Consider the following 14199-nt stretch of genomic DNA (forward strand, 5'->3'; position numbering starts at 1 on the left):
TCTGCTTACTGATAAGTGAGTCATAGCAACACATCAGGACCAAACTAGGGACTGAAACGCGCAATATAAATAGAAATGACATCAGGCTTGGCTCCTCTGTATGGGGGAGGAGCATCCCCCCCCCAACTAGCAGCAACCGCTGCAAATCCTTTTACATGGAAAGAATAATAAACTCTGTTTATTATCGTTCATTATCCTTTCCATGTGAAAGGGGCGGGGCATTGGAGGAGACGAGCAGAGGAGAGTGCACTGTGCACTCCCCTCAGAGCGCAGGTGTGTTTGGCCAGCCATCCCGGGCCGGCCAAGCACACATGCGCACAGGGCTCACTCCAGCCCAGTAACACGATTGGTGGGCTGGAGAGAGCCTTCACAGCTGCCCAGTCTGCGTGGGAGTGCCCGGCCTCCCTGCTTTGAGCAGTGTCAGGATTGTTGGAGGGCAAGCTGGGAGCCTGTGCCTGCAGTCGATGAGGGACAGAGAAGCGGTGCGCGGCGGAGGAGGTAATTATTTTTATTTTTTAATTAATTTTGTCCTGCACCCCTCAGTGACCCGCACCCCAACAAAGCCATACAAGCCGCTCCTGAATTACATTATCATTACATTTGTTGTCACATCGGAGAAAGATATGAACTATGAGCTTATACGTCTTTGGTTGCTCTCTGCAAAGCCACAGTCGGCACCTTCAGAAGGAAGGCAATGAAGTGTAAAGAATAAAAAATAAAATAAAAACATGGCAACAAACCTTCTCCATCTGTGCACTCAGAATCGGCAACAACAAACCTGTATGCATCAGAACCTGCCCAACTATGTGCCTGTTTGAGAAAGAGTGGAAGATGCACCTCCTTAAAAAAGAACATTACATCACCATACAACAGCAGTCCATTTCTGCCTTCAGAGCCCAGTTACCTCTCCAATCACTCGTTAACTGTTTCTTTGCCTTTAATGTGGAGGATGAGGATATGGCAGGAGAGCATGTAGCGTAAAGCCAGAGCTACCGACTTTGATAATGGGGAACCAGGTTCGAGTCTCTGGGTAAATTAGTTTTGGATATTGGTGGTTGGGTTACTCTGTCACAGTGATGGATATCCCATCTGCTAAAATCAAAATCCCATTATTCCCTATGGGATTTAGATTTCGGCGGACGAGAGGCGGATGAGATATCCATTACCGTTGTGACGGAGTAGCCCATCCTTCAATAACTAAATCAGGCCCTTAATCTCTCATTCCTAAAAAATAAATAAAAAAAATACAACAATGAATGTGTCCTGGTGTAATTTAATAGTGATCATGTTAAGTTCTGATACCGTCTGGTCAAGTTTGTGCTTTGTAAAACTGCAAATTAAAAATGCTGTACAGAGCTCCACTGCATTTTAGCTGTGAGTGCTACACACATACTATAAACATTCACACACACTTAACTGTGAACAGAGTACATTCTTCAAACAATAGGTTCTGCAGTCCTTCAGGCCCAGGCGTTGGTGGTAAAATGAATGCCAATCAGGAACTTTTAAGGATTAGAAGTGCTCTTAATGACATATTAGCAGGGGTACTCAAAGCCTTCTGCTTTCTACATGTACCCAGTGTGTCTGTGGCATGCCATTCATCTCAGAAATGCTTTTCTTTCCAGGGCCTGGGCTTTATAAGCTGCACTGGTTTTGGACAGTTTTGCACGAGTGCAGTTTTACCACTTCATTTGCACTGGCGACTGTTTCCACAACAATATTTGCACTGGCGAACTAGTGCCCTGGTCTGTCAGTGATAATGTAATTTTTCCACCAGTGAAGTGGTGCAGTGGGACAAAATTGCCTCTTATCCGAAAGGCAGCACACTCTTGTCACATTTGCCATGCGCTCACTTCACATAGACCATGCACATTTCATACACAGCACATACATTTCACATATTCCACACATTTTATGTAAGCCATACACTTTTGTCCCCTTTATAAAAGAACTGATTTCACAAACAGCATATCCTCTTGTCACATACGCCAGATACCATTTCATATAAGGCACATACTCATTTCACATGCACCACCAATCTTATCATATGCTCCACACACTCATTCCACATACACTACATGTATTTCGCAACCACCTTACACTAATTAAACTTACGCCATACACTCATTCCACAGTAACCGAAAATACTCAAGATCAGAAGGGCACCCAAGGGCATCCCTCTGGGGGTGGATGGCCATGGTAGTATATGGTAGCGTGAAGCATAGTACCTCTTTGGCTAACAGACTTCTGTTATATACCAAACAGGCAGCCTTGGCTAGATTGGTCATAGTCCATTTTCCACACATAAAGGACTGTTATGGTAGGGTGTGGTTCATCCCTGGTAGGGAGAAGATATCATTGTCCCTTCAGTGAGTTGAGAAAGCCTTTTCATCCTTATGGTGTCCACTTCTGGACACCCCTCAACATACTGTAAGGGAACACACAAGTCCAAGAGACCTTAAGGTGTTACAAATCATACAGGCGGTGTCCACCACATAATGAATGAACAGAGGGACACCATAACACCTCTGTGTCACTATCACCCAATGAATCTATTGATAATCAGAAAGATGACCACCACCCCCAGAGCAACACCGTGCTTTGAGCGGGAGGAACTGCGTGGCCCCCTGTGCCATCGGGTCCACCATCATCCGCATCAAATCTTTAAAAAAAGAAAGGGGGTCCCTGTCGGACCCCCAAGGCCTGGGGACCACCACTCCCTGGGGCTATTCTCGTTGGAAGGGAGCCATGCAACCCCCCTCGTGAAGACACTGATGGCCCTGGAGACCACCACCCCCCAGGGCCGGTTCCTGCTATGTCCCAGGGTGCCCACCCCAGGGACATAGCTGTCTGCTGTGGCTTGGCTGCAGCTCTGCAGCCAAGCTCAGCAAACACTTCGGGTTTTGACAGTGGGACCTGTAAAGCAGGTCCCACTCTCAAAATCCAAAGCTTTTATCTTTGTCTCCTGCACATCAGCAAGCAGGGAGCTGTTGTCAAAGCTGAAGCAATGGCATTGCGAGGCAAGCCTTATGGCTTCCCCCCCCAGTTTCAGGTAGCCCGCAAAGGGCTTTTTATTTAAACAAATAAAAATAAAATAATACATACAAAAATAAATCAGTAGGGACTGCAGGGAAGCCCTTGATGGCTCCCTTGCAGCCTAAAAAAGCCCATAAAGGGCTAAACAAAAACAATAAAAAAAACACAACCCCCCCATATCTCAGTGTTAAGGTCGCAGACCTTTAGACTGAACTTTGGGGGTTTGAGTCCTGCTGGACTCATTTCCTTTTTTTTTTTTTTTAAATAAAAAAATATATTTTATTTAAAATAATAAATACATTTTTTTATTTTAAATTGAACACAAATATCTCATTCTTACTATATGAGATATTAAAGCCTAAAAACTCTTTCTCTTTCCCTCTCACTTTCTTTCTCTCTTTTAATCAATTTCTCCCACTCAGACACTCACGCACCCACTCACAGACCCACTCAGACACTCACGCACCCACTCAGACCAACTGACACTCTCATGCACCCACTCACAGACCCGTGCACACACTGACACACACAGTAAAACACTGATGTACACACTCTCACACCCAGACGTACAATCTGACAGCCACTCTCACCCTATTCTCACACCCAGAGAAGACGCAGCCAACTCCAGCTGTGCATGGCCAAAGTGCTGTGCACATCTTAGTTTTTGGTAGTTAGGGGGTGTTGGCCACAGGGTCTGGCTGCAGGCTGGGTCTCACGGACAACCTCCACAATGCACGGGTAAAGGCTGTGCATAGTGTAAGGTTGTGTAGGTATAGGGGGCTGGTCTCAGGGTTTGGCCACAGACCAGGCCCTGTGGCCAACTGCTGCTACGCATGGCGAGAGGCCATGCGTAGCTGTGGTTGGAATAACGAATAGTAATTAAAATGACTATACGTTAAAAAAAAAACATAGAAATTCACTGAAAAAAACAAAGGTTGCAGGGACATTATAGTTAGGAAATAGAATTTTAAAAAGCATAGGAATTCACTTAAAAAAACCAAAGGTTACAGGGAGGTTATGATTAGGCTCACATTTTAAACGTACCAAACCGTAGAAATTCGCCAGTTATAGTTAGAGTTACCTCAAGTAACTATAACTCGTGCCCTAAGGTAATTATAACTCATGCCCTCGCCATGCACTGCTAATTACCCCACAAATTATGGCACTCCTGCCATTTTCATAACATCATTGATAATATCAATGTAATATTTGCAGTAAACTTTTTGACCCAAAATTGTGCATGGTGAGGGCATGAGTTATAGTTACCTTAGGGAACGGGTTATAGTTACCTGAGGTAACTCTAACTATAACTGGTGAATTTCTAGGGTTTGGTACGTTTAAAATGTGAGCCTAACTATAACACCCCTTTGGTTTCTTAAGTGAATATATATATATATATATATATATATATATATATATATATATATATGTATATGTATATATATATATATATATATATATATATATATATGTATATATATATATATACACATACATATGTGTGTGTACCATATGTAGAAGCGTTCCCTAGAGATAGTCACACTCCAATAAATTGGAGCAGCTGTCTCTGTGAAGGAGCACATGTTGCTTAGATTTTAATCGAATTTATATTGTACACACTAAACTGTATCACAATAACTTGTTTGAAATGCCAATAAATCATTTTTTAGGTAGTTTAACAATTAGTTTCTGCAAGAATATATCATAACACTCAGAGGAGTTAGACTTTATGCTAAATATTTCGCATTATATTTTGCATGTGAACCATTTGTATTAACAAGCACACTTTGCTGCAGAGTGTTACCCAACTCTAAAGGGTATATCATACACGGCAACTTTTATCATGGAAAAACAAAGTTAGAAGGAGTGAAACATGTGACGAATTTCCCAACTGACTAATACTTATACTTTTAGGCACCCCTTCACAAGTAGAATGCCCTGATAACACCAAATTTGGCAGGACAATCTAACATATGCTGCTTACAGCAAAGCAGGCTACATAAGTGTTAAGTGAAATCAAACAAATATTAAAGATCGAGAGATGGTTGCAAAGAATGTGAACACTTGTAGATATGAAAAGTTGGCATATAGTGAGCAAGTCAAAGATAAATTATTTTTGAAAACATAGAACCCTGTGCTTGGCATGGACATTTAGAGAATTGACTTATCTAAGAAATTTCGAAAATTCCACAATTCAGAAATGAGCCTAAAGACCCATCTTTTTGGGGAACACTACATCCCATGAATATAAAATTCACCACCCACAAACATCTTCCTTCATTGTAAATAATCCTGAGTCATAACTCGGAGCACCCCCCTTGTTCAGCGCTCCATTGCTCTCCAGCTAGATTTGTGCTCCATAATTACGTGAAGGTATATATAAACATTGAATATGGAATTCATTAGTTGCCAGTATCATGGTTCAGTGGTACAATCCTTTTACCTGAGCCTTGGTCCCGAGGATGCCTACGTGCCATCCCCTGGAAGATCAGATTCGTGCTCTCAGACTATGAGTCCAAATAAATACCCATTCCTTGGGGACCTGTATTCCAAAATGGCATTAGTAACGGCAAGTCTGCCATGTAGTCAAGGCATGGTGAACCGTCCTCAGATTCGCCACATCCATGCTAGCAGGAGCTGCCTCGTGGGAAGAATATTCTCAATTTTAGTGAAATTCTTTCAGTTTGGCCCATCGAATTGAAGTGACCCTCAAGTTCACTGAGATTTGGCCTTGGTACCATAGACCACATTTTTGTGTTTAATAATGCTTTATTAAATAAGTTAACAAACATTATTACAGTAAGATAACTACATTGGAACAAAAAAGTCATAAGGATAATTATACCTATAAAAGCAATTTATATACACAATCAGAATACAATATTGTACCATAAAATAATAGCATTTTTGTTATATTTTAGTAAAGAGAAGAGAGAAAAGAAAAAGGAAAGAAAAGTGAAAACAATGCAAAATGAAGAACATGTGTTCTCAGTAGAGCAACCATTAATTCTAAATAAAAAAAGAGAAAAAAGAGAAAGAACACAAACAAAATAAAGGACATACAAAAGCAGTATTAACAGTAGTATGAAAGGTCTTGTGATGTGAAAGAAAAGATGTAAGAGGAAGCCATAACTTGTCTCTTTTAATGAATAGTATTGGCATTTGCTCTATCTGTTCTGTGATTATAGCAAATCAGATTCCACCAAGCTACAACAGATATTTTTGTGGCATCTTTCCAATTAGAAGTTATAATTTGCAGTGCACTAGCAATGAGTAAATCAGCCAGTCTGCCAAGTAGGGATTGGGAATGCCAAACAGGTGAGGTACTACCCAAAAAAATATGTAATATACTGAAGGGTACATTGATGGACAGAATTTGATTGACTTTATCCCACACTTGTTTCCAAAAAGTATGCACTGAAGGACATTCAAAGAACATGTGCATATAATGGATATTTTCTTTAGAACACGACCAGCACTTACTGTCTGTAATAAGTTTAAATTTATAAAGATCTATAGAAGTATAAAACAACTGATTATAAGAATAAAATAATGTTTGGGTTGTAGATGCTGAACGGGATGCTGTATGGAGTTTTGACCATACTTGTTTCCATGTAGATATAGGAAAATTTTGATTGAAATCCTGTTCCCATGCAAATTCTATTTTAGACTTTGGTCTCTCGCAACTGGTATGTGTAAGAGTTCTGTATATAAAGGATGCTGGGACTTGTGAGGAGAAATTATAAGGCTGGGAAATAGGCTGTGTAGAAGAGGGAGTATCCAAAGTATGAGATAACAATTTATAGAGGATAGGGGAGAGAGATTGGTACTGCACGGCGTAATGAGAGGAAATATGAAATGTCTGTTGAATATCTTGAAATGCAAGTACAACATTATCTAAAATTAAATGATCCAGAGTTATAATGCCTTTGTGCATCCTCTCCTTGCAGACTAAAGTTATATTATGAATTCTAATATCCTTGTTGTACCATATGGGAGTTTGCCTGAGGTTCTCAGATGAGGAGTAAGAGGCAATAAGTAGTGGCTTGGCAATAGAGATAGAATGAGTGATTATCGGAGATTGAAGGGATTTAGGGGGTTTTGAAAGCCGAATTGCATCTCTAAGAGTAAATGGTGTAACTTGTGAGTGTTCCAATTTACTCCATAGAGAGGTTCTATTGTGAAAAGTGGGAGAGAGGGACATCTAGATTTGTTTTAAAACAAATGCAGAATGGTATCTTTTAAGGCATGGAAAATTGACACCTCCATTATCTCTAGGTTCTTGTAGTTTGATTAAAGATATACGAGATTTACGTTTGTTCCATAAACAAATTCATAAATAGTGTATTTATAGTTTTTAAAAAAACAGATGGGAGTTTAACTTGGAGCATAGATAGATAAAAACTTAAAATGGGCAACAACATCAATTTGATTGTGGCCAATCTTCCTCACCAAGTTAAATAAAGAGGGTACCATCTGTCAAGCAATTTCAAAATCTTTGACTCGACTTCTTTGAGATTAATCTGAATAGTGTCTTTAGTAGAATTGGAGTAGGATATGCTCAGGCATTTAATATGCTTAGAGTTTCAAGTAAAACCAGTATATTTAAACATGTCGGGTAAACAATAAGCATTTAATGGCGAAACCTCTGATTTGTCTACATTAAGCTTATCTCCTGAGACATTTGAGTATTCTCGTAGTAAGAGAAAAAATTCCGGAATAGTCTGTTGAGTATTAGAGATGAGGAGCAGAATATGGTCCGCATATGCTGTAAATTTAATCTCTATGTCTTTGTGCTTAAAGCCGTAAAAATCAGACGACCTACATATTTTCTCTAGAAGGGGTTCAAGGGCTAACATAAATAAAAGAGGTTATAGAGGACAACCTTGTCTAGTACCTCTGTGTAGGGGGAAGTAATGGGATTGTTTATCATTGACTAAAATAGATGTAGAAAGTGAGGAGTATAAAATACTAATGAGTTTAATAATATGAGGACTAAAACCATGCCATCTTAATGCTCCAAACATAAAACCCCAACAAACTCGATCAAAGGCTTTTTCAGCATCGAGAGTTGTAGCAGCTATAGGGTCCCTGGACTTAGAAGCAAGATGGAGAATATTGAGAAAAGTTCTAGAATGATCTGATATGTACCGCCCCTTAACAAAACCTGACTGGTGAATGTCTATTAAATCTGGGATAAAATGATTAATGCGTAAGGCAAGGACTTTTGCAAAAATTTTACAGTCAACACTGATAAAGGATATAGGTCTATAATTACCACATTTGGATAAATCCTCATCTTTTTTAGGAATCAAGCACAACATAGCTTCAGAAAAAGTGCCCTTTGCTTGATCTTGCGATAAGAAATATTGTAAAAGTGTTAATAATTTTGGAATTAAAATGGATGCAAATTTTTAGTAAAATTCTATTGAAAAGCCATCAGGACCCAGGGCCTCATCTTTAGGAAGTTTGGCGATGGCATTTTTAATTTCTAACTCAGATAGTTCAGAATCTAATAGAGACAAGTCTACTTTATGTGTCATAGGAATAGAGTAGAAGAAAACGTCAACCTCAGATATACAGTATATAATGTGGTATAGTAATCAGTAAAACATTCCAGAATGTTTAAGTCATTAGCGTGTCTGTTTCCAAATGTGTCTGTGATAACAGTAATTTTAGACTTTTGTTTTTCAATCTTTAAGTAGTTTGCCAACAGTTTACCCACTTTATTTTTCCCCCCATAAAATTTGGAATTTATTTTGAGTAGAGTACCACATACACTATCCAAAGATTGCTTATTGTATTGTAATTTAGCATCAATCAACCTGGACAGAGTATCTGGTGTGTTAGAGGAGAAGTATTCATGCTCTAGACGCTTTATTTGTGCAAGTAATTGAGAGGAAACTTTAGAATTTTTTTCTTTTTAGGGGCAACATAATCTATAATAAAGTCTCTAGCAGTAGCTTTGAATGCATCCCATATAAAATTCATCTGAGTATCGGAAGATAAGTTGTGCCTAAAAATATCTTTAGAAAACATTGTAAATTGTTCAATATATAAATGGTCTTGCAATAAGACGTTATTAAATCTCCACCGATTAGAAGATGAGGAAGTGCCTGGAAAGTTAAAATCAATAATTACAGGGGTGTGATCTGATATAAGAATAGACCCAGTGTCAGTATGTGAAATTGATTGTACAATATTTTGTGTAGAAAATATATAATCTATTCTAGAATATGAGTAATATACTGCAGAATACAACAGAAATTCTAATACATCTGGATGTGCAATTCTCAATACATCACGTAAACCTCTAGAGGAGATTGCTTGATTAAATGCTTTTTGCATTTTATTAGGGATATAACGAGTTTGAGAATGATGATCTACAAAAGGATCCATAAGCTGATTGCAATCAGGTGCTACCACACGATTGTCAGAATTTCAAGATAACAATAAAGAAGAAAAATTCATCCAAAATTGGGGCTCTACTCCAGTTGGACCATAGACATTGCAAATGGAGTACAGCACCCCATTAATTTTAGCTGTCAATAATATACATCTACCTTTTTTACATTGTATATGTAAAGATTTATGAAACAAAATGATACCCCATTCTTCTTATGAACTGCAGAGGAACCAAAAACATGACCAACCCAATTTCTATTTAAACTTTTAAAGTCCTGCTCCTTAAGATGTGTTTCTTGTACGAGAGCAACCTGGCAGTTTAATTTAGAGAGATGTTGAAGCACTCTTTGTTTCTTAACCATATTACGTACACCCTTAACATTCCATGAAATAATACGAAGACTGGTCATTTAATTGGGGGAAGACATATAGACAACAGCCCCATAGCGAAATCTAAGATACATACAACATATGAATCGTAGAGTAAGGTGGAAGGGAAAATTCTGAACACATATCCAATTGAGGTTGCTTGTGGATGCCAACATTGCATTGTAAGGTAAAAAAATATATAAAAGAAGAAAGAAAGAAAGACAAAAGGAGAAGAAGAGAGTACGAAAGAGATGGAGAAGTAAAGAGATGGCGAAAGCACCCCATTGATAGAAGAAAAACAAGATGACGAAAAGCCAAAAGGCTTCAGTCATAACTATCCTGACAAGAAGAATATATTTTGCAAGGAAGAAAGAGAGGAGCAAGAAAATTAGAGGCCAATCAGCAACAACACCTCGAAGAATTAAAAGAATTATATAGAAAAAGGGAGAAGAGAATAAATACATTACAGTATCAGCAACTGACGACTTGACTTACCAACAAGGGAAAGAACACTATGATGACAAGCTATACAAGAATATAGACAAAATCGGAAAGGGGATTTTCTTTGCTTGACATTTCAGTGTTTTCAATACCTGTAAAGAAAAAATAAATGATTAGAAAATCCAACATTAACCAATCGAGTCTTGCTGAGCTCGATTTCCTCCCCCTTGTGGATATGTATAAATTGTTTCAAATCAGAGGAATTTTCAAAAGTAGTTGTTCTGTCCTTGAAGGTAACTTGAAAGAAACAGGATGAACAAGGCCAAATCTAGCATTCATAGATCTTAAAGCTGGTCAGAGATCCAGAAATTCTTTCCTTCTTTTGGCTGTCGCCGTGGCCACATCCTGGCTAAAGAAAATCTTTTCGCCTGACCACAACATTTGGACTAAAACGATGGTCTCTCTGAATGTTAAGGACCGTGGTATTCTGCAGACCAACAATCTTCGGAATATGAGTTTCAAAAATGTTATCAAATCCTGGCCTTGTGAGCCTTCCGGAATGCCATAAATGTGAAGGTTATTGCGCCGATTACGATTTTCCAAATCTTCTGTCTGTTTTTTAAGTAGTGTGACTTCTTTAGTCAGATTATCAACTTTAATAGTAGTGTCTTGTATGTCGCTGATCCTCTGCTCCACATCGGAAAGTCGAGAATCCAGACGTGACCATTTCTCCTCAATTCGTTGTGGTGCAATATTTGTTTCCATAACAAAAGGCTTTATTGAGTTCATACATAATGTCTTCCAGTGTAAGAGGCAATGGAGACTTAGTTGGAGAGGATGGGTCCTTTTTAGCTCTTTTGTTACCCCTGGAGTCTTTAGGACTGTTAGAATTAGATACAGAGTATACAGATACTTTTGAAGTATGAGGAATCTCCATTTTAGCGATGCAGTGTAGACTTAATACAGCATTTTTAATTAATTTTCTCTCTCCGTTGGTTAGGTCACCTCAAAGGACGAATGCCAAAAATTATAGAAGAAAATCCAAAATGAAGAATCTAAAATGATTTCGGAGTCAACATCTCAAAATTGCAAAAAAATATATAGAGGTCCCCACATTAATAAAAATAATAGTGGGTAATATAGCGCATGGCCAAGGAGAAAAAAACTAAAATGTTAAGGTCCTCATAAAATGGCGGCGACATTTCTGTGAGAAAGGGAGCAGCAGGTTTAAAGAAGTAAACTCTATGAAAAAACAGAGTTTAAAAGATTTTTTAACTCACCAAACTGCTCCCTGCATATTCACATTGCACATTTTGAAAAAGAAATGTGCCAGTTGTCGAATAAACGCTCCCCAGGGGAAAAAAACGGCCTCGGGGGTTCGGGAGCGTCGCTGTCCCGTGGCCATCTTAATTGCTCCGGTGCGCGATCTAAAACCACTTATTTTTAATCTTGGGTATAATTCCTGTTTGGGTGGAGATTTTCTATTGAAAGCTGAACTGCAGGATCTCAAGTGCTCTTAGTCGATCAGTTTTCCACTGGTAGCCGAGGGCATCAGGAAAGACTTGAAACAGATCATATCCAACTGTAAACTTTTTATCTTTCTAGCTGGCACTGATGCCCCATTGGCAGAAATCTGTTTACTATCACTGAAATAAATTTAAAACATCAATTCTCATGACATAAATATACATTGAATCATGCAACTTTTGCGGTTCAACCTGTAGGATAACAATGGCTACATCACAACAAGTTTTTGTTTTTACGGTGCTTAAACGCTGTTAGCACGTTTGTGGTGATATCGCAAACCGCAAAGATGTTTGCAACTTTTTTTTTTTATAAAGAAATGTTATTGTTTTGCAGAAAAACAGGTGAATTCACAATATAAAACAGAACAAAACAGGTCACATCCCGTACCCCCGAGCAAGCTATCATGTAGCACTGTACATCCGATGTATTTTGCACAGACACATTCTGGATAACAATTAGTTCTTGCTATGACCAGCCGCCCCACAGCTGGCCATTCACGGCCCGTGCGCGGACCCGGTGCCCCAAGTGGTCTCCCACTTCCCCCACTCTTTCTTGTATTTGTTCGGACAGCCCCTTGCTTCATATACGAATTTCTCGCGCTGGGCACACCAGTCCACCCCTGTCGCCAACTGGCCAATATTGGTGCTGCCTTTGCTTTCCAGCCTGCCACAATATCTCTTTTGGCCGCCAAACAAGCCACCCCCAGGAAGATCCGATCAGCTCTTCTAGATCCCACTCTCTCCAGACCCCCAGCAAGTTGGTCAGCACTGCTCTCCAATAAGTGGCAATGATTGGACAGAACCACACCATATGGTAGAAATCGGCACCAGGGCCAGAACATCTGGGACAGTTAGCGTGGGGCCTGAGGCCCGCCCATTGTAACCTAGTGGGTGTGAGGTATGCTGTGTGTAAGTAGTATGTCTGTATCACCCGAAAGCGAGTGGTCATGGCCAGGGCCCTAGGGGACATTAATCCCTCTTTCCAGTCCTCATCCTCCATGGGACCCAGCCACTCCTCCCACCTCTGACAGAGCTTGTCCAGCGGTTGAGCGGTGTTGGTTATCAGGGAGCTGTAAATCTGCGACACTCCCCCCCCGTCCAGACCCCCCATCAACATTTTCGCCTCCATGGGACTGAACTCAGGAATGATCTCTCCAGCCCAGACGTGCACATGCAGCGCATGCCGGAGTTGCAGGTATCTGTGGAACTGGGTCTTGTTAAGTGAAAAGAGCTGCTGAAGCTCCTCAAAGGATCGCTGTGCGACCCCTCCCAAACATCACCAAGCAGGGAGATTCCTATGAGGTCCCATCTTTGAAATCCCTCCAAAGCCGAAACCTCGGCCAACCACCCCCCATGCCATAATGGTGTCTGCTGGGTGAGGCGGCCCCACCAACCTGATACCTTCTGGGCCTCCCGCCAGCCCATCAAAACTACCCTAGTCACTTCTGGGAGTACGCGGGGGACGGGACAGCCATAGAGCGCCTCGAGCAACTTGGGGTAACCCATCGTCTGGAGTTCCAGTTGGTATGCTGGGTCAGACCAGCCTCCCTCCATCCAGACATTTATCACCAGCAGGTGCAGTGCGAGATAGTAATAGTAGATGTTAGACATCCCCAGTCCGCCCTCATATACATCTCTCCGGCAAGTGCCAAGGGCTAGCCTTGGTCAGGTACCGCACCATAGAAACTGTTGCGCCACCACGTCCATCTCTCTGAACCACCTCCGAGGTATTGGGTAAGGGAAATTCTGCATCAGATAAAGGAACCTGGGGAGGATCATCATTTTATAGAGTGCAATTCTGCCTAGCAGGTAATGGGCAGGGGCTGCCAGTGTTGAAGATCCTCCCTGATCCGCCGGGTAAGTGGGGAGACATTAAGTGCCCAGGCAAACTCTGGCAACAAGGCCACCTGCACGCTCAAGTATTTAAAGCTGTTCCATCTGACAGGGATGTCCTGCTGCCAGTCCACACAATCTCTGGAAGAGTGCAGAGGCACCAGCAGGGATTTGCTAGGATTGAGAGTCAAGCCGGAGGCCTCGGAGAAGAGGCCCAGGATCTGCAGTGTCCGGGGACCGCTGCGGGCAGGGTTAGCCAGATAAACAAGCACATCGTCTGCCTATAGTGCCACGTGGTCCTCCCGCCCTGCCGGCCAAGACCATCCATCTATTAGGGGGTCCTCCATCAGTAACTTCGCCAAGGGTTTTATCGCCAGTGCGAAGAGTAACAGGGACAGTTGACCCCCCTGGCAGGTGCCCCGACAAATGGGGAACCGGTCTGAGTTCACCCCATTCACTTGCACTCATGTGGTCGGATTGGAGTATAAGAGTTTCACCAGGCCGCGAAATCTGGGTCCAAGCCCATTGCTCAACAATAGGTGGTCTAGATAAATCCAGTCCACAGTATCGAAGGCTTTCTCAAAGTCCA

Source organism: Pleurodeles waltl, chromosome 8 (assembly GCF_031143425.1).
Source record: "Pleurodeles waltl isolate 20211129_DDA chromosome 8, aPleWal1.hap1.20221129, whole genome shotgun sequence".
Lineage (NCBI taxonomy): Eukaryota > Metazoa > Chordata > Amphibia > Caudata > Salamandridae > Pleurodeles > Pleurodeles waltl.